This window comes from Talpa occidentalis, unplaced genomic scaffold (genome assembly GCF_014898055.3).
Source record: "Talpa occidentalis isolate TD23 unplaced genomic scaffold, MPIMG_talOcc4v2.1 talOcc4.3, whole genome shotgun sequence".
Lineage (NCBI taxonomy): Eukaryota > Metazoa > Chordata > Mammalia > Eulipotyphla > Talpidae > Talpa > Talpa occidentalis.
In genome coordinates, this window is record NW_023603184.1 from 107,415,309 (window position 1) to 107,442,690 (window position 27,382).

Below are 27,382 nucleotides of genomic sequence, written 5' to 3' on the forward strand. Positions count from 1 at the left end.
AAAGCAAAGAGTTGGTATTTAGAGAAAGCAACATAACATCTTAAAGAAAAGACCCTTTCCATGCATGGGAGATGTCAGACTGTAGGAGGAAAGATAAACTCAAAACCTAACTGAAATTAGATTGCTGAGGGTTGTGGCTGGATTTGGTACTTCCAGCTTGAAGCATTGATCTTTCCGGAAGTGATCAGCCTTTTCGCTGCAGTATTGTGTAATATGCTCTACTATAGCAAAGGAAGAAACAGCAGTCTGGTTTAATGATAGTGATCGTTTTGTTTATTAATTTCTAATGGTCTTTTTCAGGCCATCTTAAAGCCCAGCAGTTGGAGGGGACTTCCCAATTTTAGGGAAGTCATGTGGAAGAAACTGGACACAGCATTTGAAGTCCCCAAGGAGTAAACCAGGTCATTTCTTGCAGAGCTGAAAGGCCAGGCCAAAGAACAGAACCAAAAGGAACATATTTCCCTAAACCAGATCATAGAAGATGGTAGAACACTGCAAGTAGATAATATACCTATTATTTGAAAATAAGATTAATGCCAAAAAATTATCCAAGTGATTTTCTTATAACTATTTATTTTTAAACTAGAATGTGCTTAATTAAAACATCACTCTGGCATGCTTATGTTACTTCGAAACCTGGCCAGCACGGCAGTCCAGTCTGTTTGTCCTTTCAGAGTATGGTCTGACTCCTGGGGAGTAAACTGAGCTGTTGCAGTAAAATTACACCCACATCTCTTTCACTCATCACTCATCCTCAGTACAAGGTGAATTATATGCTAGTAACATTCTAAGCTTAGCCTAATAAATTTAAAAAATAAATATATTAAAGGAATAGTCCATATGTCCACTGGTCTTTCATTAAATAGATATGTGTCTTAATATTGGAGGGTCAACTGTCAGATTTTCTAATTTCCAAATATAATCCATTCCAATTAAGTGTTTAATGTCTCATCTAAAAGTGATTTTATATGAACTCATAAACATTATTTTGGGTGGTTTAGCTTCAGTAGGTTTTATAATAGTTGAATGTCAATTCTGGACATGTAAATTATCTGCATCATTTAATATTCCAAGCCACGTCTTTTCTGGAGTGTGCTTTTAGGCATCTTCTCTCAGCCATTAAGTTGATGTATCTGCAAGAAATGAAAACTTTTTCTGAAGGTTTAAATTTTTGCACTGTTAGGAGGTTATGCAAAAAAAAAAAAAAAGATACAGTATTCTTTGTAACCAAATATAAATAACATTTGTGTTAACCACACTCTTGGTTGATAAGTTCTATCGCTTTTTTTTTTCAGGTAAGAATTATTGAAAAATAAACAAATACATCTGATGTTTTTCTTAAGAGTAATACATTAATGAGTCTTTCAGACATTCCACCATGAGATGTGGTCTATTAATAATTCACATATTTTCTGTATTACTAATTTACTTATTTATATATAACTTCACAGATTAGAAGCCACTTTTCATAATTTTATAATTATATAGAAATAAACCTGTGGTTTGTAAAGTTTGAGATGCCCAGTGTCCTAATAACTGTTAAGTAATGAAATGTGTTTAAAATTCTAGTCTTTTATTTTTTTTAAAGATTTCTTTATTTATGCATACAAGAGCTGGGGTGCAGATTAGAGATGTGGTAGGTGAGAGGACTCACCAGAGACAAAGTGGGGAGCAGAACAGGCAGATGTACTGAAATACACTGCTGTGGGGAGCAGTGTGCGAGGCAGGAGAGATTTGCTGCGCCTAAAATTCTAGTATTTTAATATGACCTTTAGCATGGAAACTTTCAAACCTCTACAAAGTAAGCAGAATAGTATAGTACCCTGCCCCCTTAACAGGTTCCATATTCCCCTATCTTACATCATCCTTATCTCCATCAACTTTTAGCTCCCACATGATAATGATGGTAACAGTTTCTACAGTTTCCTGAAGTTTACATACACTGAATAGCACTAATCTTAGCTGTGTAGTTTTAACAAAAGAATATACTTAGGTGACTACATCCCTGTCATGATAATTCCATCTCTGCAGAAAGTTCCCTTATGCCGCCTCTCAGTCAACTCCCCAACCTCCCAAGGTAACTGCAGTTGTAATTTTTTTTTTCTACCTGAGATTAGTTTGCTTGGTCCTGAACTTCACAGAAAAGGAATCACTCAGTATACACCCTTTGCATCTGCTTTTTTTTCATTCAGTAGCATATGAAGCTGTAGTCTTTTGACCTAGTATTCAGTGCTGCTTGTGAAGAGGGACCTGTATCTCCATTCCGTAGTTACAGAAAGATGACTCCCTGAATGATATCCTGAAAAACTCAAGTTTTGGCCTCATCTCATCAGTTTTGAACTCAAGTGGAGAGATGAGCAGTTTTTCTTCCTGTGGGAAGAATCCATCATTCTGTCTAGTGACAGCTGATTCTATTTGGAAGGTTGGTGGTGGAAGAGGTGCTGCACCACGAAATAGCTTGCCTGTGGCTAGCTGAGTCATTTGCTTATAAGGTACGTATCCCAGACCTGAAGGCCTGCTATTCATTTCCCCTACTGCATCTGCCTATATGTTTTTGGACGCTACTTGATCAAATTCCATTTGAATTTGTGCTGATTTTTTAAGGTCAAGTACTGATAATTATAAGATCCAGAAAGCCATTTACCTGTCTCATCATTTTTAATGGGATTACTTAATGGTTCAGTTTTGCTAATTAAGTAGAAGAGAAATGATCAAAATAATGCTTAAATTACTGTATCCAGAGCTGGCATTTAATTTAATTTCATTTAATTTAAAAGAAATCAGTGAAGACTCAACAGTAGAATTAAATCCAAATGTGTTTTTCTTCTGTAAGGAATTTTCTTTGAATTCTTTAACTCAATTATCTCTCTTTTAGGTTAGAGAAGGCCAACAGAAACCAAAATATAAAATAAAAATAAATGGCAACATTACCCTTACTTTTAGCTTTTAGGGAAGACATTTATAATAATTTATACAGGAAAGTTAGAGCAATGAACCCAAGGATGAACTAATTTATACGTGCCTCTGGCTTCTTTGACAGGTGGCAATTTCTTTTCCAAAAAGAAGTTTAAATGCTCATGTTGCTGAATTGCTTGTAGTTTCTTTAACTAATGGGAAAAAAGAGAGCCCAAAAGGTAAAATTCACTTAGTTTTATTCCCTTTGCTGATTGTCTTATTACGTTTGAGTCAATACTGGATGATTCGTTGCCCCATATTGAACTTAAATGATCTCTAGTAATGATAGCAGCATTGAATGCCACTGCTGAGATCTCATTCATTCATCAGGAGATGCAGAATGGTAAGCTTCTAATTCTAATAGTCTTCAGTCACTAGCTGGAATGCCTCCATAAAGGGAAACTGCTCTCTATCAAGGCCTGAATTGCACTGAGGTATCTGGCTTGTAGTTGAAAAGCAGGATAAATGCTGATTTCCCTCCTCTATGTACTGGTTTTAAAATGAGATGATTAGCAGCTCTCCTCCAAAGGTGACCAATATATATATTTTTAAAGATTGTCACAAGCTTGTGGATTTAACATATTTGATGTTTCAATCCATCTGTAGTCACTGTTCTATTTGATGATCCATTGTGTCATTGTTGGCTAGTGGAGCTTCTTCTGATTGGCTTCTGCACTGTAGGTCTGGTGTGCATGTACTTCTCTAATTATCTATCATCTATTCATCTAGCTTTCTATTTATTTATAATATAGTCCTGCTAGTCTTTGATAGACCAGGTGTTCTCACTCATTGTACTTTTTGTTCTCAGATCTGGAATTGGGTATTTTTCAAGGAGCTTTGGTTCCTTTCAATGGAAATAATATTTTAAGACCAGTGTATAACTAGGGCTGGTGATTGCTGCTTGGATAGGCATTATTTCTAGGCCTTTTCAGAGAACAAAGTTAGGAAATTTTACCTTAAAGTAAACAGCTTCCTGAGTTTATCCTAATACTTCCAATTCAAACTGAAGATTACTGAGAAATGATTAGTTGGAAAGCAGGGGATGATAGCCAAGGACTGTTATGTAGAAAGGGGTTAGGATGTAATTATCAAATCACTAAATAGAACTGCAAAAGGATCTCAGATATTTGATGGTCTGTTTTTCTGCCTATGCCTTTGCCCTTTCACAAAAGCTGCATTTGAACGTGTCTAAGTAGAGAACAGCCTCAAGAAAGTGAAGTTCAAATATGTTCTTCACTGACTTCAGCAGTACGGAAATGGCTGGGGGCCTTGATGTGATATGAAGAGATCAAAAAACAGATTATAGCAGTTCAAATGGAGAATTTTGTATTGAGCAAATTTCAACTTTGTTTGACCCTTTTGGAACTGTTTTCATACTTTGAACTTTTTTTTTTTTTTTAAAGGCTTTTATCTCTAGAAACCAGAAAAATTCACTGCTGGCCAACCCCTCACCCCCATAGTGGTTCTGATTTCCTTCTTGGTCAAGAGAGCCCCATGTCATTACTTTGTAAGTCCTTTTGACAACGATTTTGATGGCTGTTTTATTCAAGGTGCAGTGAAGGTGAGAAACTCTGTCTTCCCTTGCTTAGTCTGGAAGGCATATGTATTCATGCCACAAAACAACACAGGTATGCATGTTCTACTTAAAAATTTAGACTTGTAGTATTTTACTTATTTCATAGGGAGATACAGAATTAAATGCAGAGATTTTTTTCTTCTCTTTTCTTTCTTTTTTTTTTTGCTATGTAGGTTTTTGTCCCTACAGGTTTAAAATGCCAGTCTCAAAAATATGTTAGTTTTCAAATTGAATAACTACAATCAATGTTAGATAGTCCCTCCCCTTACTGTTTGAGTATTAAATTTTCATTGATGCATATTGCAAAAGAGAATTCTGATGAGGAAAAATGCAAATTTACTAGTTTTTAAGGTTAGTATCAAAATGTTAGCAAAACTCAATTTTGTCATTATTATTTCTCAGAATCTGTCTTTATGGGGAGTTGTTTCATGAATCAAGATATGTAAATGAAGTGTCATTGTGTTTACTTAACCTTAATATTTATTTTTTAAAAGGAACTGTTAACATTTCGAATTAGAGATTAGTGAAATGCAGTGCCATAGGACAGGTTTCGTTTTCATATTTCAACAGAAAATACTTTAATTGCCTTCCTGTACAACTATGGGATCCAGTACATTAAAGGTGAAGGAACTGGCCTTCATTAAAACTAAAAACCTCTACTCTGTGAAAGATAATACCAAGAGAATGAAGAGATAAGACACCAAGTGGGAGTAAATATTTGCAAAAGACACCTGAAAAGGACTCATCCATAATGTAGAGAGAATTTTTAAAGCTCTGCAATAAGAAAACAACCTGAATTTTTAAATGGGCCAAAGGCTTTAAAAAATATCTCACCAAAGATATACAGATGGCATATAAGCATATGAAAAGATGTTCCCCATCACATGTCATTAAATGTTTTTAAGCAGCAGTGAGGTACTCCTGTGCTACTATTCAAATGGACAAAATCCAACATTAACAGCAATAAATACTGGCATGGATCTGGAGCATCAGGAATTTTCATTTGTTGTTAGTGGGATTACAAAATGGTAGGTCATTTTGGAGTGCATTGGCAGTTTGTTATAAAACTAAACATACTCTTTTTTTAAGAATGATTCCTTTATTGTAAGATTTTTATTTATTTTATTTATTTTTGCGTAGAAGAGCTGGGGTGTAGGGCAGAAGTATTTACCAGAGACAGAGTGAGGAGCAGTACACAAACAGGTAGATTTACTGAAATATACTGCTGAGGGGAGCAGCAGGTAAAACAGGAGAGGTCTGTGCGCCATGTGGGTTAGCTCCCTGGCTAGGGATTGAACTCAGGCTGCTCCCCTGTGGAGGGCCCTCATGGTGGTAGCACTGAGACTTAACCCCTAAGTCACCCGGGAGGCCCAAAACTAAATGTACTCTTACCGTAAGATACAACTCCTTTACCCAAAGGAGTTGAAAACCTATATCCACACAAATAGCTGTACGTGGGTGTCTCTGGCAGCTATGTTTATAAGTGTCAAAATTTGAAGGCAAATATCATGTCCTTTAGTAGGTGAATGAATAAACTGTGATAGAACCAGACAGTGGAATAATATTTAGTGCTGAAAGAAATGAGCTATCAAGCCATGAAAAGACATTGTGAAAATTTAAATGAAATTAAATTTTACTAAGTGAGAGAAACTAATCTGAAAAGACCACATGCTATATGATTCCAACTCTATGACGTTCTAGAGAAGACAGAACTATGGAGACAGTAAAAAGATCAGACATTGTTAGGGCGTAGAAGAGAGAAAGGGATAAATAGATGACAGAGGGTTTGGGGGACAGCGAAAACACTTTGTGATACCATAATAATGGAGACATGTCATTGTTCATTTGTCTAAACCCACAGAATGTACAAGAGTGAGCCCTTATATATACTGTGGACTTTGGGTGATAATGATGTGTCACTGTAGGTTCATCATTTGTAATAAATGTACAGTTTGGTGAGTGTTTTGATAATGGGGAGACTATACATGTGTGGCAGTAGGGTGTATATGGGTAATATCTGTACCTTTCCCACATTTTTTTTCTGCTTTATGATAGTCTTTTTTTTTTTAAAGATTTATTTACTTGTTTATACAAGCACTGGGTACAGTCAGAAGTGCGGGAGGGTGAGAGAATTCACCAGAGCCAGACCGGGGAACAGAACAGGCAGAAATACATTGAAGTACACTGCTGAGGGGAGCAGCGGGCGGGGCAGGAGAGGTCTGCGCGCCATGTGGGACTCTCCTGTGGTGGCTGGGGAGCAGCCGGGGATCGAACCAGCGCTGCAGAGGCTGCGGGCAGCTTCGCAACCCAGTGCTCAACCGCTGCGCCACCGGGGAGGCCCTGCTTTATGATAGTCTTTATTGGAAAAGTTTTGGAAAAAATAGGTGGTAGAAACTAATCGGAATTTATGAGTTTTTATATCTCATAAATTAATAAATTGGATTAATAAATTGGGAAAATATGGGAAATATGGGTGGAGAATCAGTTGAAATTAAGAGCTGGAGAAAATATATCTAAATTCCATGTAACGTTTATAAACCCAGCACCTGATACTTTATTATTAATCTGTGTCTTACCATATTTACATATTTAGTCTTTCAGAGTTCCAAACTTTTAATGGAAATTGATGAAAAAATTAATTTTAAACCTTTTATTTTTAAAGAAGACCATATCTATTCTGATTGAGAATTAGTTCCATAATGGGTTTCTCCAAATACAAACTATTAGCATGATTAGTATCAAAGGGCATAGGAAGATTAAGAACAACTGAGGAATTTACATTGTCAGTTAGACTGGTTGTAAATTTAAGCAAAATATAAAATATCAATAACTGGGGAAAACTGCAGATGAGATTTCAGAAGGTGATATATGAGTTATTATCAAACAAACAGTACTAACAATGAAGTGATTTTCTCCACTGGCATCAGAACTCTTAGTGTGGCATGCTCTTTATGTTTAGCGTTGTGGTGGGCATTCGCTGGAATGGATAAATAACGAATGAATTAATGAATAAATGTATCATTCAAGGATAGGGAATATTAGGTGTCTTAAGGATAGGGAACATTAGGTGTCTTATGGTGTTTTTTGTTAAGGTATAACCTATGTACAGTAAAGTACACAATTCTTAAATGTAGGCTGAATTCATTTTCTGTATCTGTATCTATGCACAAAATCAGTTTGATATGGAAATATGTAGCATTTCTAGTTCACTGGAAGATTTTCCGCTCTCCCAGTCTGTTTCACTCACTTTTTGCTATCACCACACTTATTTTCAACTTGTCTTTGAACTTCATAAGAATGGAATTATACAGAGATCCTTTTTGTGTTGACATTCATCTGTACTGTTGCTTACTCTTACATGCACTGGTAGTTCATTCTTTTTTTTTTTTTTTTTGAGAAGTTAGTCAGTTCTTTTATTTCAACTCTACTTCACTACACAATGCGAATTAATCACCATTTCTTTTGATCAGACCCATTTTGCATCAATGGCATGTTTACACATTATCTTAGATCAAGTTTATGTAGTAGACTTTGGCACTGTGATACCTGCTCAAATTCTTTTTTTTTTTTTTAATATTAAATTTTATTTTTATATTCCCCCATACAATTGCAAACGCCCCATTCTGACCCCAATCCTTCCCCTCCCCGCCCCCCACCCCCCAAAAAGTGTCTCTGGTTCATAGTTTTTTGTTGATTTTGATTTTCACTTTCTTATATTCATTTTCCTGGTCCCTTATTTAAGTTTTCTAGATTCCTGCTATGAGTGAGACCATCCGGTATTTTTCTTTTTCTTTTTGGCTTATTTCGCTGAGCATGATCCCTTCCAGCGCCATCCATGTTGCTGCAAATTGCATGTGTTTATCTTTTTTGAATGCTGAGTAATATTCCATGGTATATATGTACCACATCTTCTTGATCCAGTCATCTATTTTTGGGCATTTGGGTTGTTTCCAAAGCTTAGCTATTGTAAACAGTGCTGCTATAAACATAGGGGTGCAGGTGCTCTTTGGAATTGATGTTTCTGTGTCCTTTGGGTAAATACCTAGGAGTGGAATTGCTGGATCATATGGAAGCTCTATGTTTAGTAGGTCCAGAAATCTCCACACAGCTCTCCATAGTGGTTGGACCAGTTTGCACTCCCACCAACAGTGCAGAAGAGTTCCTTTTTCTCCACACCCTCGCCAACATTTGTTGTTGCTAGTTTTTTTAATATGTGCCATTCTCACTGGTGTGAGATGGTATCTCATGGTAGTTTTGATTTGCATTTCCCTGATTACAAGTGATGTTGAACATTTTTTCATATGCCTGTTGGCCATTTGCATTTACTCTTCAGAGAAGTTTCTTTTTAGCTCTTCTGCCCATTTTTTGACTGGATTATTTTCTTTGTTGTTGCTGAGTCTCATCAGCTCTTTGCAGATTTTTGTGATCAGTCCTTTATCATTAGTGTTGGGTGCAAAAATGTTCTCCCAGTTGGTGGGGTTTCTCTTTGTTTTTGTTATTGTCTCTTTTGCTGTGCAGAAGCTCTTTAATTTGATGTAGTCCCAGCTGTTTATCTTTGTCTTCACTATCACTGCTTTGGGTGATGTGTCTGTAAAGATGTCTTTGATGTGCAAATCCCGTAGTGTTTCGCCTATATTTCCTTCTATGTATTTTATGGTTTCAGGTCTTATGTCTAGTTCTTTAATCCATTTTGAGTTGATTTTTGTGTATGGTGTGAGGTAGTGGTCAAGCTTCATTCTTTTGCATGTAGCGACCCAGTTTTCCCAGCACCATTTATTGAACAAACTTTCTTTGCTCCAATGCATAGTCTTTGCTCCTTTGTCAAAGATTAGTTGACCATAAATCTGTGGGTTTATTTCTGGATTTTCTATTCGATTCCATTGGTCTGTATGTCTGTTCTTGTTCCAATAGCATGCAGTTTTGATGATTATGGCTTTGTAGTATAGTTTGAAGTCTGGGAGTGTGATGCCTCCATTTCCTTCTTTTTTTTTTCAGGAGAGCTTTGGCTATTCGGGGTTTTTGGTGATTCCATATGAATTTCATCAATAATTGTTCTATTTCTTTGAAGAATGCCATTGAGATTTTGATTGGAATAGCATTGAATCTGTATATTGCTTTTGGTAGGATGGCCATTTTAATAATGTTTATTCTTCCAATCCATGAGCAGGGGATGTCTTTCCATTTCTTTGTGTCTTCTTCTATTTCTTTTAACAGTGTTTTATAGTTTTCTTTGTATAGGTCCTTTACCTCTTTTGTTAGATTTATTCCCAAATATTTGATTTTTTTTGTTTCAATAATAAAAGGGGTGGTTTTTTTGATTTCTTCTTCTTCATATTTATGGTTTGTGTATAGGAAGGCTACTGACTTTTGCGTGTTGATTTTGTATCCTGCCACTTTACTGAATTGATTGATGAGTTGAATTAGTTTTTCTGTGGAGATTTTGGGGTTCTCTATGTATATTATCATATCATCTGCAAATAGTGATAGTTTGACTTCTTCTTTTCCTATTTGGATTCCTTGGATGTCTTTCTCTTGTCTTATTGCTCTGGCTAGGACTTCCAGTATTATATTGAAAAGCAGTGGTGAGAGTGGACATCCTTGTCTTGTTCCAGATCTTAATGGAATTGCTTTCAGCTTTCACCATTGAGAATGATACTGGCTGTTGGCTTGTCATAGATGGCCTTTATGATGTTGAGGTATGTTCCTTGTATCCCAAGAATTTCAAGGGCTTTTATCATGAATGGGTGTTGCACTTTGTCGAAAGCTTTCTCAGCATCTATTGATACTATCATATGGTTTTTATATTTCTTTTGTTGATGTGTTGGATAACGTTGATTGATTTTCGGATGTTAAACCATCCTTGTGCCCCTGGAATGAATCCAACTTGGTCGTGGTGAATTATCTTATGGATACATTGTTGGATTCTGATAGCTAAAATTTTATTGAGGATTTTTGCATCAGTGTTCATTAGGGAGATTGGCCTGTAGTTTTCCTTTTTTGTGTTGTCCTTATTCGGTTTTGGTATTAGTGTAATATTGGCTTCATAGAACATGTTTGGTATTGTCCCTTCCTTCTCAATTTTTTGGAAGAGTTTGTGAAGGATAGGCACTAATTCGTCTCTGAATGTTTGGTAGAATTCATTTGTAAATCCATCAGGTCCTGGGCTTTTGTTTTTGGGGAGGTTTTTGATTACCATTTCAATTTCGCTGCTTGTAATTGGTCTGTTTAGGTGTTCTATTTCTTCTTTATCTAGCTTTGGGTGATTGTAGAGTTGTAGGAATTTGTCCATCTCCTCTAGATTGTTGAACTTGTTTCCATATAACTGTTCATAGTAGTTACTGATTATTCTTTTGATTTCTGCTGTGTCCGTTGTGATTTCTCCTCTTTCATTTATGATCCTGTGTATTTGTGCTTTCTCCCTTTTTTCCTTTGTGAGCCTGGCTAGGGGTTTGTCTATTTTATTTATTTTTCAAAGAACCAGCTCTTGGTTTCATTGATCTTTTGGATTGTTTTTTTAGTTTCAATTTCATTTATTTCTGCTTTGGTTTTTATTATTTCTTTTCTTCTACTGGTTTTGGGGTTTTTTTGTTGTTCTTTTTCTAGATCTTTGCGCTTCGAGATTAGGTTGTTTCTTTGAGTTCTTTCTTGTTTTTTGATGTGAGCTTCTATTGCTATATATTTTCCTCTTATTACTGCTTTTGCTGCATCCCATACATTTAGGATATTGGTGTCCTCCTTGTCATTCAATTCAAAGAATTTTTTAATTTCTTCTTTGATCTCCTCGTTAGTCCAGTGGTCTTCCAGTAGTGTGGCTTTTAATCTCCATGAGGTAGGATAGTTCCTTGCCTTCTTTTTATTATTTATTTCTAGTTTGATGCCTTCGTGGTCAGAAAAGATGGTTGGTATGATTTCAATCTTGGTGTATCTGTTGATGTTTGTCTTGTGCCCCAGTATGTGATCGATCCTGGAGAATGATCCGTGTGCGCTTGAGAAAAATGTGTACTCCGTTTTTTTTGGGTTTAGTGTTCTATAGATGTCTGTTAAGCCCAAATGCTCTAGGTCCTTATTTAGAGCTTTAGTTTCTTTACTTATTTTTTGTCTTGTTGATCTATCCATTGTTGATAGTGGTGTGTTGAAGTCTCCCACTACGTATGTGTTTTCTCTGATGTCTGTTTTCAGAGAGGACAACAGTTGTCTGATATATTTTGGTGCTCTTTCGTTTGGTGAGTATATGTTAATGAGTGTTATTTCTTCTTGAAGTATTGTCCCCTTGATCATAATGTAGTGACCATTGGGGTCTCTTTTTATTTTTTTGAGTTTGAAGTCTGTTTTATCTGATATAAGTATAGCTGTTCCTGCTTTCTTTTTTGGCCCATTTGCTTGTAGGATTGTTTTCCATCCTTTGACTTTGAGCCTATTTTTATCTTTTGTAGCTAAATGTGTTTCCTGGAGACAGCAAAAGGTTGGGTTTTGTTTCTTAATCCAGGCTGCCACTCTGTGTCTTTTTATTGAAGAGTTTAGTCCATTTACATTTAGAGTTAATATTGATATGTTAGCATCTGTATTTGCCATTATGTTTGTCTTTCCTTTGATTTTATTTATTCTTTAATAACTTTTTTTTTTTTTTGGTCTTCTTTCGTTGTTATTCGTCCCTCTGAGGTTCTGGCTTTAGGATTTCTTGTAGTATTTTTTGGAGTGGGGGTTTATTCGTAATGAAATTCCGGAGTTTCTCTTTGTCTGGGAAGGTCCATATTCTTTCTTCATGGAGGAAAGAGAGCTTTGCGGGATAGAGTATTCTTGGTTGGCATCTGTTTTCTTGGAGTCTGTTGACTATGTCCCTCCACTCTCTCCTTGCCCGTAGTGTTTCTTCAGAGAAGTCTGATGTCAGCCTGATTGGTTTTCCTTTGAATGTTATCTGTTTCTTCCCTCTTGTCAGCTTCATTATTTTTTCCTTGTCCTGGATTCTTGGGAGCTTTACTATTATGTGTCTTGCTGTGCTTTTCCTTTCGTCGTGGAAGTTTGGTGTTCTTCTTGCTTCTTGTATATCAATTTTCAGCTCCTTCTTCGCATTTGGGAAGTTCTCTTCAATTATCTCCTGGAATATTTTCTCTGTTCCTACATCTCTCTCCTCTCCTTCTGGGATTCCTATAACTCTTATATTTCCTTTCCTCATGGAGTCAGATAGTTCCCGAAGTCTTTCTTCATTCTTTTTCCTTCGTACTTCTCTTTCCTTTTCTGTTTTGGTTCTTTTTATTTCTGTGTCTTCAAGAGAACTTATTCGTTCTTCCATTTCATCTATTCTGCTTTCCTTGCTTTTCCCGGAGTTCTTTAGTTCCTCCATTAATTCTTTGATCTCCTGCATTTCTTTTACTTCCCTCTTTAGGGACTCAATTTCCTTCTTCTGATCTATCACTTTTTTAATCATGGCAATTTTAAATTCTCTTTCTGGAAGGCTCAGAAGTTCTTCCAAGTTGCTGTCGTTGCAATCTGGGGAGTGGTTTTCTTTTTGTGGTGTGCTTCTTTCCTGAGGAGTTGTTAGGTTGCGTGTGGTTCTTCTACTCCCTACTGTCTGTTTTCTAATTTGTCGTATGCGTTGGGACACTGTGTTGCTCGGACTGACTGGCATCTTGGGTGAACTTCTCCGCTCCCCTCTGGCTCTTCCAGGAGCCATCTCTGCCTTCTGGGGGAGCTTTCTGCTGGTTTTAGGCAGTTTTTACTGAAGAAATGTCCCTGTTCTCAAATGGCGAAGCAGGATGCAGTCCCTGTGCCTCCGGTTTCAGGCACACTCTTCTGCGCACCCGGTCTGCCCCGGACGTGGGTGCCTGCTCCCTCTGTGGGCTCAGACTGCTGGTTGGAAGGGGCCTGGCGTGGAATAACTTCCTGGCTGGCCACTGGGTCCTACAGAAGCCTTCTGCCCTTTTCAAGCAGTCTTAAGAAATTTCCTGTTCTATGGGGTGTTAGTGACTTTTTTTTTCCTGGTCGCTAGGTGGCGCCAGAGATCTCTCCTATTGTCCTTGGGGGGCTGTTTTTCGCCTCCCCCCACCCCGTGGGACAGGGAACAGAGCAGGAATGGTAGGGTACACCTCAACAGCTTTGGGGTGCTGTGTCTGCCTTGTGCCCCACCGTCGTGGAGAACCCACGCCCCGAATTTTCGTGCCCCGGGTCTCAGTTCAAAGCCCTCAGTTCCAGGACGTGGGCTGTAGCCCAGTTCAGTGGCGCGGGAATGGCGCCTTTTGCACCGCTCCCGTGCCTGGGCGCCTGGTTCCTGCTCACTCAGGGAGGGACCTTCACGTCAGTGAGGACCTCCGCGCGTCTCCCCGCAAGCCTAGGTCGCAGGTGCGGGGACCTGGGCAGCTGTGATCCCGGTCTGCACTTGCTTTTCAAGCGCGGAGCGTGCCACTTTCCCGCGCAGGCTTACCGGCAACCCGGGCTGTGTGCGCGTCTCCCGGGGTCTTTGTTCTTCTCTAATGGCGCCAGGAGCCGTTCGCTCACCGCCGCGGCGGATCCTGCAGGGTTCGCCTCAGCTCCCGTTCACGGGGTGTGGTGGCTGCAATAGTTCCTTTCCACGCACAGTCCCGCTTGCTGCGGCACAGTCCCGCTTGCTGCGTCGTTTGTTCTTGTTGGTTGTTTTGGTTTGTTGTTTCCTCCTCTCTGCCGGTCGGAGAGTGCCGCCTCTGTGGGCAGGGGAGGGGAGCAGGGCTCTGCGCTTCCCTCCCTTCTAGTCCTCTTTTATGGCCACTTTCTTCTTCGGGTAGTTTGCTGGCGTCACCCGTTTATCTTCCGTGTCCCACTTCTCACTGGGACCTGCCGCTTTTCCTCCCTATTAAGTTTTTTTAATGGGAGATCTTACTCGCAGCGTCTCCTCGCCGCCATGTTGCACCGCCCCCTCCTGCTCCGGTAGTTCATTCTTTTTTAAATTGTTGTTAATGGACTTTTGGGTCATTGCAAGTTTGGGGCTATTATGAATTAAGCTGCTGTGAAATTTTCAAATTTATCTTTTGATGGGCATAATAAGCATTTGCTTCTTTTGGGCATATATCCAGGAGTGGAATTGCTGGGTCATAGAGGATTGTTATCTTCAGCAGATACTGTCGAATATATTTTTGAAGCAGTCATACCAATTTTCATTCTAAACAACAATGTAATAGAATTTAAATACAGATTCTAAATTTGATTTATAGGTTTCAGTTAAGTTCATTCCAAATGTATAAAGATGTGGGTTATTACAGTCCAAGGGAGGGAGGAAATGAGTTTCCCCCTTGTTAGCATTGCTCATATTCCCCAAGGCCAGGTACAGCATAAGCAGTCAGTATTTGAATGAATCCTGAGATCAGTTCATAGTTTAGGAAAGAAGGCAAAATGAGAGTAGAAAATAGTGGCACACAATTATTGAATTTTGACCCTCATAAATATCAAGGCTCCCAGCTCTTTCCCTTACCAGTTTCATGATGTCTTTCATTCTATAATCCTAATTGAGTGTCTGCTCTGTACTAAAAAGTCTTGTCCTGCTCTTGCTGCTGAACAAAATTATGGATGTCAGGCAAGTCCCATAATAACACACTGGCCGTGGAAGGATGGAATAGTGATTGAAGCTTCTTTCTGCGTGTAGTCACCTACGTTTGTGGACTGTGCTGTGCTAAGATAGGTCCCTCCAGCAGGGTAGGTCCAGGTCAGGTCTACAACAGATAGGACAGGAATCTGGCATTGGATACTGTCCAAGAAGCTCTTCAATTTGACTTTCTTATCAAGGAAAATCTCTCCCCCACCCCCTCTTCTCTCTCTCTCTCTCTCTCTCTCTCTCTCTCTCTCTCTCTCTCTCTCTCTCGATAACAAGGAGATTCATAAAGCATGACCATGAACAATCTGAGTCTGGACATATGTACAGTGTGGCTGCTGGGTAAAGCTGCTTTAAAGCCTAGCATTGGGTACCTCCTACAAGTCAACTACTCTTATTCAATCCTCATTCTACCAAATGGGTACTCTTAGTAGCCCTATTTTACAGATAAGAAAATCAAGGGACAGAGGGAAGATGTAACTGTGCCTAGGGCAAGCAGCTAGAAACTGGCGGAGCAGGATATTGGAACATAAGTGTTTCCAGAGGCTTCATTCTTAACCCACAATGCACAGCTGCCTGCTAGTTGTGGTGCTTTGAATTTTTAAAGTCATAGCCTTTATTTCTACATGAGCCTGATGAAAGTCAATCATTTGATATGAACATCACAATGATTTTTGCATGTAATTTTCCCCTGAGATAGCAAATTTGTAGTCTGAAGAAAGTATGATATAGAGATGTTAGGATAATCTAGATATCTCAGCTTTTTAAAAAATAAATCCTTAGCCTAACAGTCGATCTGTGTCAGAAAGTCTTATGAACTGGCAACCAGACACACTTTTCAGTAATGTCTGTATATTTTTGCATAAATGATGTGTGTATTCCATAAGAACCAAAGAATGATTATAAGTCTGAAAATACATGAGTTATAGAAATCTTTACCTTCAATTACCATTTGAATAGCTCTCGTGTGAATGTACAATACTAGGTCCTGAACATATATTATCTGTAATCGCCTAAGCAATTTGAACTAAGTTTTGTTAGAACCCAAAATCCCCATTTTTCAGATGAGGAAACTGAAGATCAGATAGACAGAGTAAACTGCCCAGAGTTTCACAGCTAGAAAATATCAACCCTGGGATTTGAACCAAACTGCTTTAACTCCATACTCCCTGTTCTCCCATGATACCGTGGCTTCCACTTGTGCTCATAGGAAGCAATGAATTTCAAGGAAATTGCTATAATTTGATAACATAGGCTACCCAGCTTTCTTTTTTTTTTTTTTTTATCATTCTATGACATCAAATTAAATTCCCAGAAGAGCAATTTTGAATTGTAATGAATGGTGTTGTTCACTGTCTCAACATTTTAAAATTTATTCTGATTTTACTGCCAGTGCCGTCTATCTAAATACAGGAAGCTTTAGTCAGAAGAATGTTAATAGGCCGGATTTAGTTGTCAAAGTTTTTTGTGGTTTGATCAGCAAACAAGTAAGTCACTGTGGAAACTGAATAGAAATCTAGGTAAATCAATACAGAAAGAAGCTTAAGAAATGTGGCAACTTGAGGGCCTCCCCTGGTGGCACAGCGGTTGAGCGCTGGGCTGCGAGGCTGCCTGCAGCCTCTGCAGCACCGGTTCGTTCCCCGGCCACTGGCGGGGGTCCCACAAAAAAAAAAAAAGAAATGTGGCAACTTGATATTATTCCATTAAAGTAGCATAGGGTAAAAGAGACTGGCTCAAAGAGAAGCGTGGCCAGAGTTACTCAGTTAAGCCAAAGATGAACATAATGTATAGATTATACAGGACACATACTTGTTCCAGATATATTTCTATAATATTAAAACGTTGTAAAATTATTGTGGCACCACTGACAGTGTTTACCTAATTTATCAATAAATTTTTAACATTCTGACCTCAGTTTGTATTTTTTTTAAGATTTATTTATTTTATGCATACAAGAACTGGGGTACAGGCCAGAGGTGTGGGAGGGTGAGAGGATTCACCAGAGACATAGTGGGGAGCATAATAGGTAGATTGACTGAAAACACTGCTGAGGGGAGTAGCGGGCAAGACAGGAGAGGTCTGCTGCGCCATGTGGGTAGTTAGTTCCCTGGCCTGCCGGGGATTGAACTCGTGCTGCAGAGGCTGCAGATAGCTTATTTTAAAGGCAAGTAAGTAAAAACTATGGATGTTCCCTGCTACCTGCCCCAAGGGTTCATTTGTCATTCCAGTAGTCCAAGAAATGCCAGCAACATGATACTGGAAACTGATTGTTCCAAACGTCATTGATACGGTAGCCTTCTCAAGTAGAGCACTCTACAGGAATCAGCTCATTAGCATAACTCTGAGTCAAGACCTCTCTGTATGAGTGTTCCTTTATCTGGGTTTGGGACTTAGGTTGCCTATCCTTTCAGAATTTGGGGCTTAGCGAGAGCACTTATTTTTAAGATTGTGTGAAAACTCATTTATGTAGGGCTTAGTGAACTCAGTAGGCAGAGAAATGTCACCTGTGAACATAGGACTGCAGACAGTGGTCAGCTAGCTGTCCAGTGGTCTTCCAAGAACATACCCAACAACACTGCAACATCACCCCAGAGTGAAGTCAGCCTCATCTTTGTGATCCACTGAGTGTTTGGTTTAGCACCATCCGAGTGGTCTGTCAGGACTAGTGAACTTCTGCCCAACCACATCAGACAACCTGGGTTTAGGGTTCAGGGTTATGTTATACATCAGATGCTCTAATTTTTTGCATTTTGGTCCTTAATATGTAGAGTTTAAGGTATATTAGACATGATGATTGAAATGCTTACTATACACAGGTCTTGTGAGCTCCATCTGAAGCCCAGTGTTGAGCAGTGTTTTGAGCTTATTGTAGGGGAGAGACAAGATCAACTTTTTTTTTTAAAGATTTATTTATTCATGCATATAAGAACCGGGGTACAAGCCAGATGCATGGGAGGGTGAGAGGATTCACCAGAGACAGAGTGGGGAACAGAACAGGCAGATTGATGAAATACACTGCTGAGGGGAGCAGCAGACACAACAGAATAGGTCTGTCACACCATGTGGGGTTCTCGCCAGCTGGCCGAGATCGAACCCATGCTGCAGAGGCTGCGGACAGCTTCACAGCGCTGTGCTCAACCACCTGTGCCACCAGGGGAGGCCCAGGATCAGCTATTTTTGATTTCTCTGACTTGGTGGAAGTGTGCCAGTTATGTGAGTGGATGGAAGCTTTCAGCACACCAAGGTCAGTAGTTATTGCAAGTCATTGAATGGTAAATGTGGATGATGGTTCCTTTGACCTGGGAGTAGCATTAAAATCCTCATCTTTCAACTTGATTTGCAACAAATCAAGTGTCACTGCTTATCTTTCTTCACCAAAGCTTGTCTGAGCGCATGTTCCTGTCCATTTGGCTCCAGTGATCAGTTGAACGACTAGTAGCACAATTTAGCATATTTCTTTGCATAGTCATGCAAAGAAATACTCATGCACCACCCATGGTGCAGTCGGACTTGAAATGTGGAGCAGGTGTGGATATTGCTCTCAAAGAACATCCAGGCTTGGGAAGAAAAGACACATATCAATACTCTGGTCAAGATGGACTGGGAAAGTCCAAGAGGCGCTCAGCGAGGATTAGGATACTTAAGAGCTTGGAGGATTACTTGTAGCTGAGCCATGGAAATGGCTTCCCGCTGTCCACACAGATCCCTAAAGGCTGACGGGATTTCAGCATTGGAGATGTCGAAATAGTTAGAGGAACTACACAGACTTGGCAGAGAGCAGATATGTTTGGGGACATTGCAGGAAGTTCTGTTTGGTTGAAGATTTCAGGAAGCCTGTCATGGGAAGCTACTAGGGAGTAGAACATGGAGGACCTTTTAAACCAGGATAAGGAATTTGGGCTTTATGTCCTTTCCTCAGTTTCAAACATTAACTCAAGTGTTTTAACTTGTTATATTATTAAGTATGATTATTAATAAGGAGTAAAGTGATCGTTTGGTAGTCTGTTGGGGCACAAAAAATAGTTACATGCTGGAGTGTATGTGAGATGGGTCAAAATGACTTTTTTGGGGGGCAAAACATTTCTACAGAGGTGGCGCCAAATACATCCAGTAGTCCTGTCACCTAGATGAAAGCAGCTGCATCACTCCAGCATGCACTTGTTTTGATTTCTCCTGAGGTTTAATGATGTTACAATCTATATATCACAGCTTTTTCATTTTGTTTCTTTCTGGCCAGGTAGGTGGTGCTAAAATGCCTAATACCCTTTGTCTCTGGCAAACAAGCTAGTGTCCTTGAAAACTCAGTCATGAAGCTCCTTAATCTTTCTTTCCTATTTCTTGCTTAGCATTTTTCCCCTTCATATGGGGCACTTTGTAAGCAGTGAGGTGGCTCATTGATTTGCTGCCCACAAAAGATCAGCTCTGGTTTTTTATTTTTAGTTATAGAAATTATTTTTGTGTACCTTGGAAATATCCTAAGCTGGTATTTTTAGCTCTTGGATGCTCATAGAAAACTCTGGACTTTATCAGATGGGCTTCAAACACTTTCTTTGGGGTAAAAACATTAGTGAGAAGGGCCACCTTTCTAGTATTCTCTAGCTAATTAACCTAATGGAGTAAAGTTTGAGGTCTCTCTAGCATGGTCACTTAGTTTCACTCTGTTCTTATGTCGTGGGATCTCTATTCACTGATTTCAACAAATAATTATAATAATAGCAAGCACTTACATAGTGTTAAGGAGATATATATATACACACATACATGTGTATATATATATATATATACACACACACATATATATTAAAAAAATGTGTGTGTGTGTATATATTACATATAATTTTTTTTTAAATCCTCGGGCTAATCCTAAAAGGCAGGTATTCTTACCATCTCTTTCCTTAGAGAGCACGAAACTGAGGCATTGGAAGCTATGGACTTGTCCAGGTCCCACTGCTGCTAATTGGCTGAGGCAGGATTCAAACGAAGGCACTTTGACTCCAAGGTCTTTGTTCTTGATCTCATTAAAATCCAAGGACACAAGTAGGGCTGTCCCTAGAATTAAGTAAACACAGTATGTGTCTAAATATTTAAGGCTGTTTGTTTTGCGCAGTATGAAACTTTGAATTTAAGAAATTTCAAATCAATGTTATGATAGTCAGACACCAGAAATCTGTTTAGTGTCTCTTTTGCATAGTTGTGCATTTGGGCAAGACTTCACAGAGGTGACATCTGAGATCCGAGCCAGGCCGTAAAGGATGCTCAAGGGCCCAACAAGCAGAGAAGAGCATTTAGCCAGCGGGAACAACACATGCAAAGGCAAAATGTGAAAATGTGCACATTTGCAGGAAAACATGATGTTTGTTGTATATAAAAAAAAGGGTAGACTGTAAGGAGTGACTGAGATGCAGCTTAAGATTGCAGATTGTACTTTGCTAAATTGGCCTATCAAACAATATTCCTTCACCTATTTTTCATCAAGGACACAATACATTTTTGTATACAATTTTCGGGGCCCTGAAACTCATCTATCAGTCTGTAAACCCCTTTCCCCAAGTAGTAGAGAGTAACTGAGAATAGATTAGACTAGAACATCAACTAGGTGTTTTAAGAAAGATGACCTTGATAACAATGAAAGAAGACTTGGAGGAGAGAAGGAATAGGAATAGAAAAAATTAAGAGGCAGATATAAATAATCTAGACCAGAGGTGGCAAAAAGAGAACATTAACTGTGAAAGATATTTAGGAGCTAGAAGTAAGAGGAGTTGAAGTAAGTTAATAGGAATGTTGCAAATTAAATGGGTAAAAATAAATGAAATTTCTAACTTGGCTGAAAGATAGTGATGTCATTGACTAAATCAGAAGACAAGGGAGAGGAAAGCAGCAAGGCTGGAACTACCATGGGCTAGAGTTTCATGTGCCCGTGTTGTATTGCAAAAGAGATGTTCGGTAGACAGGTAGAAAAGCAAACAGCTCTGGAGAAACTTGGCAGTCTGAGCAAATAGCAGGTTGAAGTCCTGGAGTGAGACAGTGCCACCCAGGGGAAGCCTAGAAGGGGAAGGGCAAAGGAGTAACCAATGAAGCTGGCTGGGATGAAGAAATGGGAGCAGCAGCAATAATTCATTTAGGTGCTTTCTGTGTGCCAGGACTACTCAGAATACTTTCCATGCATTCACTTGCTAATCGTCAGGCATCTCTGGGAAAGAGCCATGTTTTACACATGAGGAGCCAGGGGCACAGAGAAGTAAGGGAGCTTGCACTAGGTCACAGAGCTAAGTTGATTTTCAGGGTAAAATAGTGGTAGCATCATTAAGTGAATGTAATTGAGTTTAGATAGCTTTTGTTGTAACTCTTCTAGAGATTTAAATATACATTGGTAATAGTATTCCTTTACTTCCCCCTACTTTATCAAGTAAAAGATCATCAAGAATTCATGAAGTATGATTTGAGACTGTTATTTCAGTTGATGAATTTTAACTTCTTTCATTTATGATGTTAAATAAATTTATAAAGTTAAAAGTCTTCTGCTCTACAGTTATTGACAAAAGTCACTGTTGGTCTGAGAAAGTTACTGGAGTTTGTGTTTTTCATCATCAGGAAGTTACCCCAACATGCCCTATTTGTACCTACCCTATTGGATTATAGCACTAAAACTATATTCTCCAGGACTTAGATGCAGTCTAGTCCTTAGAAACTCTACGTCTAGTTGTGGTTACCTAATTGAAATTGAAATTGAAAAATTATAGAAAATTAATTTCTTTTCTAAACATAGCTGCCTGTGAAAAAAACAAAATTGTTTTCACCAACTAAAGTAGTTAGTGGAGGTAGTTGACAAAGTAAGCATGATAATGAACAGAGGTCTTGTGCTATGCTTTGGCTACATTTTTCTGGGAAGGCAGTTAATGATATATAACTCTAAATTAAGACCAACCCTTCATGAACACAATGTAGGCATTGAAACAAAGGAAAAAGGTCTCATCACTTATTCTTGTTGGGAAATGGACTTTGCTATGTAGACTGCTAAGTTTGTGGAAATAACTCTTCTGGTTGTTTTGGTCGTCTTTAATGTCTTTACTATTTTGAGAATCTTTCCTCTTGTATTTTACAGGATAATGGTGCTTGCTTTATCTCATCTTCACTTTGCATTCTATGCATTAACTTGGTTGCTACACGGAAGGTCTAGTCTTTTTTTTTTTAATTTATTTATTTATGCATACAAGAACTGGGGTACAGGCCAGAAGTGCAGGGGGTGAGAGGATTCACCAGAAACAGAGTGAGGAGCAGAACAGGCAGATGTACTGAATGCACTGTTGAAGGGAGCAGCGGGTGTGACAGGTGAGGTCTGCTGCCTCAGGTGGGTCAGCTCCCTGGCTGGGATCGTACTCCTGTTGCAGTGGCTGCCTATAGCTTCATAGTGCTGAGACTTAACCCCTTGTGCCACCAGAGGGGCACAGAAGGCTTAGTCTTTTGTAGAGAGCACGTCTTGCGTTCTGAGGGGGCTTGAATAAAAAATGAGGGAATATATGGAGAGTGTGGTGGACAAGAACACAGTGGATATTGGGCAAAACCAGGCTGTGGGAGGGTTACTCATAGGACAACTTCCAGGAAAGATCCTGTTGCTGAGATAGTGGATCATTCCTTTCCTGAATGAGCCATTTAGAAGGAATCTTTGCCAAATCACTAAACTTCCTTGGTGAGATTTTTCCCAGAGACTCCTACCCGAGTACTTGTTGGCATAGGAGACTGTTCATATCAACCTTCTCAACTTTGAATTGATTAATGACTTAGGAGGAATGTGTCTGTAGCCTCTTTGGTCTGCAGAGTATGTCTTAAATTGGAATATGATTCCTTTTTCTATGAGCTGATAAAAACCAGTATCAATGTTAGATAGTTTTAAAAAGAAACAGCCGCCTCCCTTCTCTGAGTTTATTTCTTTTAAGAATTAATAGAGCTTTTAAGAATTAATCTTTGGGGGCCTCCCCGGTGGCGCAGCGGTTGAGCGCTGGGTTGCGAAGCTGCCCGCGGCCTCTGCGGCGCCGGTTCGATCCCCGGCTGCTCCCCGGCCACCGGAGGAGGGTCCCACATGGTGCGCAGACCTCTCCTGCCGCCCGCTGCTCCCCTCAGCAGTGTACTTCGGTCCTTCTGCCTGTTCTGCTCCCCGCTCTGGCTCTGGTTAATTCTCTCACCCTCCTGCGCTTCTGACTGTACCCAGTGCTTGTATAAATAATAAATAAATAAATCTTTAAAAAAAAAAAGAATTAATCTTTGATGTATGTTGTTGCAAGAAATAATCAATGTGAGTGTCATAAACTTATCACCTTTGGACTTCTACCCCAGACGTATTTTATGCAAGGTAAAATAAGGCCCCATACAGGTCATTCAAAGAAAGTTTGGTTGCTACTTTTGATTAACTTCACAGTTTTCAAATAAGACTTAAAATAGTAAGACATCTGGAATTTGGAATGCAAATGTGCTATACATCTTTCTATTCAAATCAAGTTTTTGAAGCTGAACTGTTAGAAATAGTCCTAATATTTCTGGCTTCAGTGAGTATTAATATATAATCATTGATTATATGGTCATTTTTAACCTCTCTGAAGGTTGTAGAAAGCACTATATTTTATCATGCTCGTCTTTTGAAAATTGCACAGAATATCCTTAAAAATGTTAATCACAGTCTCAGAACAAACCACAACCCTCATCCCTTCACATCGCATCCAGGCTGTGTGAAGCACACTTTTCTGCAAATTGGACAATAATAGATTCATTTCTTACAAAGCACCTATAAATGGAGACCTTGTAAATTTCACTTTGTAAAAAATCCTCACACTTACTGTGTGCAGGAGTGGAAAGTCTTGTCCTTGCTTCCCAGAGTTTGTCTGCTAGGGAGATAAGAGGTGTAAGCAACACGTCAGACCAGAATTAGCTCACACTAGTAGCACTGACCAGAAGTACCAGGTGCCATTAGGAGCTGGAAAGATCAGTGAAGGAGTTGTGAGTTGTGATTTTGACCTAAATTTTGAAAGGATGACTAGGGAAAGGAAGAATGAAGTGGAAAAATGCTCCTCAGGTCTGAGTTATATAGACTGGACACAAAGGCACAGGCAGTGTGTGTGAGGAGCAGGGGATGTTCCTTAGGTATGGTCAGCAGACAGTAAAGTTGATGCTGCTTTCTTTGTCCCCTCTGTGACTGAATATGGGGGAGCAGAGATGGAAACCTCAGTCTCATCCCGTGCTGCTCTAGTCTCCTTTAACTCTCCAGTTACCATTAAAGGATAGTAAGAAGTTATGGTGAATAAGACTAAGGCAGAGCAATGGGACTGAAGTGGGTGAAAAAGAACTGTAGTAATAGCACAGGGGACTCTTGATCATGCTTTTTCTTCTTTCTTTTTTAGTATTCTCTCCTTTCCTAAAGCTTCACAGGTTCCATCCAAGGAAGGAACAAGAAAGAAATGGGCAGAGGCGTTTCTGTAGCTGGCCATTCATTTTCAGTCTGCCCTTCATTATGTGGATTAAAGAGCATGGATTGAGCAGTGTTTCAAAAAATAAACAGAATGCTGAGCATAGGAAAAAAAATCTTGATGAACCCTAACCTTAGTTCTTCTGTGTTATCATCATAATCATAAATTAAAATTTATTTGGAACCTACAAAGATGCTTGGGATTGTTTTATAACACAGTGGAGACTTTTTTTTTTAATTTTTTTTTATTTTTATATTCCCCCATACAACTGCACATGCCCCATTCTGACCCCAATCCCTCCCCTCCCGGCCCCCACCCCCCAAAAAGTGTCTCTGGTTCATAGTTTTTTGTTGATTTTGATTTTCACTTTCTTATAGTTATTCATTTTCCTGGTCCCTTATTTAAGTTTTCTAGATTCCTGCTATGAGTGAGACCATCCGGTATTTTTCTTTTTCTTTTTGGCTTATTTCGCTGAGCATGATCCCTTCCAGCGCCATCCATGTTGCTGCAAATTGCATGTGTTTATCTTTTTTGAATGCTGAGTAATATTCCACAGTGTATATGTACCACATCTTCTTGGTCCAGTCATCTATTTTTGGGCATTTGGGCTGTTTCCAAAGCTTAGCTATTGTAAATAGTGCTGCTATAAACTTAGGGGTGCAGGTGTTCTTTGGAATTGATGTTTCTGTGTCCTTTGGGTAAATACCTAGGAGTGGAATTGCTGGATCATATGGGAGCTCTATGTTTAGTAGGTCCAGAAATCTAACACAGTGGAGACTTTTTAAAGAATTACTTTTTAAAGGAGGAGGGAAGTTTTTTTTTTTTTTTTTTAAATATTAAATTTTATTTTTATATTCCCCCATACAATTGCAAACGCCCCATTCTGACCCCAATCCTTCCCCTCCCGCCCCCCCACCCCCCAAAAAGTGTCTCTGGTTCATAGTTTTTTTGTTGATTTTGATTTTCACTTTCTTATATTCATTTTCCTGGTCCCTTATTTAAGTTTTCTAGATTCCTGCTATGAGTGAGACCATCCGGTATTTTTCTTTTTCTTTTTGGCTTATTTCGCTGAGCATGATCCCTTCCAGTGCCATCCATGTTGCTGCAAATTGCATGTGTTTATCTTTTTTGAATGCTGAGTAATATTCCATGGTATATATGTACCACATCTTCTTGATCCAGTCATCTATTTTTGGGCATTTGGGTTGTTTCCAAAGCTTAGCTATTGTAAACAGTGCTGCTATAAACATAGGAGTGCAGGTGCTCTTTGGAATTGATGTTTCTGTGTCCTTTGGGTAAATACCTAGGAGTGGAATTGCTGGATCATATGGAAGCTCTATGTTTAGTAGGTCCAGAAATCTCCACACAGCTAGGAGGAGGGAAGTTTAAAACAAACTCCCTCCCACCCCCTCCAGAAAAATGTACCTTTTACAGCATAAGATGCTGGATAGATGTAAACCTTTTATACTTTCATTACCCATAGTCTTTTAGAATGTGTGTGTGTGTGTGTGTGTGTGTGTGTGTGTGTTTCCCTCTCCATAAATAAAAAGATAAAAACTAAAACAAAATGCAGGAACGAACAACAAAAAAATCAAACCTGGTGCGTAATTTTTAAAGCTATAAATAAACGTATTTGCTGGAGAGGTTTGTGACTTGAAAGGAAAATCCACAGTTGCATTTTAGGATAAAAGTAACTTAATTTATCTTTTACTTCATGTTACTTGTTAAGGTTTTCTTTTTTCACTTGAAATGAACATATTTTATCTTTTCATAAATATTTTTTCTCTTTCTCAGGCCTTCTGAGAAATTATGTTAAGTTGAAAATTCTGTATTCTTTGATAGTATAGTCAGTTCTTTCTAGAGGATTGTTCAAAATTTAGGCAATAATTATATATACTATTAAGAAAAATTAGAGACATTGTATTAAAATATGTCTTTATCAGGATTATACATTTATCAGGATTATACATTTATCAGGATTATACATTTATAGGCACATGGGATGAGACCACATCAAACTTGTTGCTTTTAAAAACCTTGTTTAAGATTTACCTTTAATTGGAGAGTTAAATGTGTTTCTGGAAAATATACTTTGCTTGCTGTGTAAATTGAGTTTTCTTCCTCCAAATACTGGGTCAGATGTAAATTATTAATATTACTGATAGCTGAGGGTTTCAGTGATTACATTTTTGAAATTACAGAATATTGAGCCAAGGAGGTGAAAAGCTGAGACACAATCCTTATGAATTTTCTCCTCAAAAGATAAATTGAAAGGAATTTTCTGATTAGTCATTCATAGGCACTACCTGAGAAGTTCATGAAAATTCTATGGAATTGTACTATAACTGTAATCTGTCTTTTTCAGCTTCTGCCACTTGCTGCAAAACAATTAGAGGAGGAAATCGAGGAGCCACCCCTGCTACTTACCAGATAACTTAACAGTCGACAAAGTTCCCAGGGAAAAAGCTGCAGGCATCTGAGGATAAAGCACATTGCACAGCTTTTACCTGAAAGCTGACCTGGAAGACCATTAGGCACCAGCTTACAAGGTGAGTTAGGAGAACTCAAGCTTAAATTCAAAAGCAGGCTTAGATTAGGGAGTGCGAAAGATTAGTGAGACATTAACAAATCCCAGGAAGATAGGTATATCTTTTACACATATATGAAATCTGACAATAATATATGTTAATCCTGATTATGTTTAGCTGTCTTAATAAAAAAGTTCTGCTGTAATTTTTTATAAGGATAAGAAGTAGAAAAACATGCCAAAGTATTTGTTAACTTTTTTCTTTTTTTAAAGATTTATTTATTTATGCATACAAGAGCTGGGGTACAGGCCAG

At 38.8% G+C, this 27,382-nt stretch overlaps 1 protein-coding gene across 10 annotated transcripts in view; it reads left to right on the forward strand.

The window, feature by feature from the left end:
- The window catches only part of OSBPL6 (oxysterol binding protein like 6), a 192,927-nt gene that overhangs the window by 64,330 nt on the left and 101,215 nt on the right, over positions 1 to 27,382 (forward strand). For 8 of the 10 annotated variants that reach the window (XM_037523617.2, XM_037523618.2, XM_037523616.2 and 5 more), the window contains one exon: positions 26,907 to 27,090. The gene's annotated coding sequence lies outside the window, so the exon portion shown is untranslated. Of the gene's footprint in view, positions 1 to 2,422; positions 2,493 to 3,040; positions 3,135 to 4,358; positions 4,463 to 26,906; positions 27,091 to 27,382 lie in introns of all 10 variants that reach the window. The other 2 variants (XM_054699881.1, XM_054699882.1) reach the window with 2 other exon arrangements.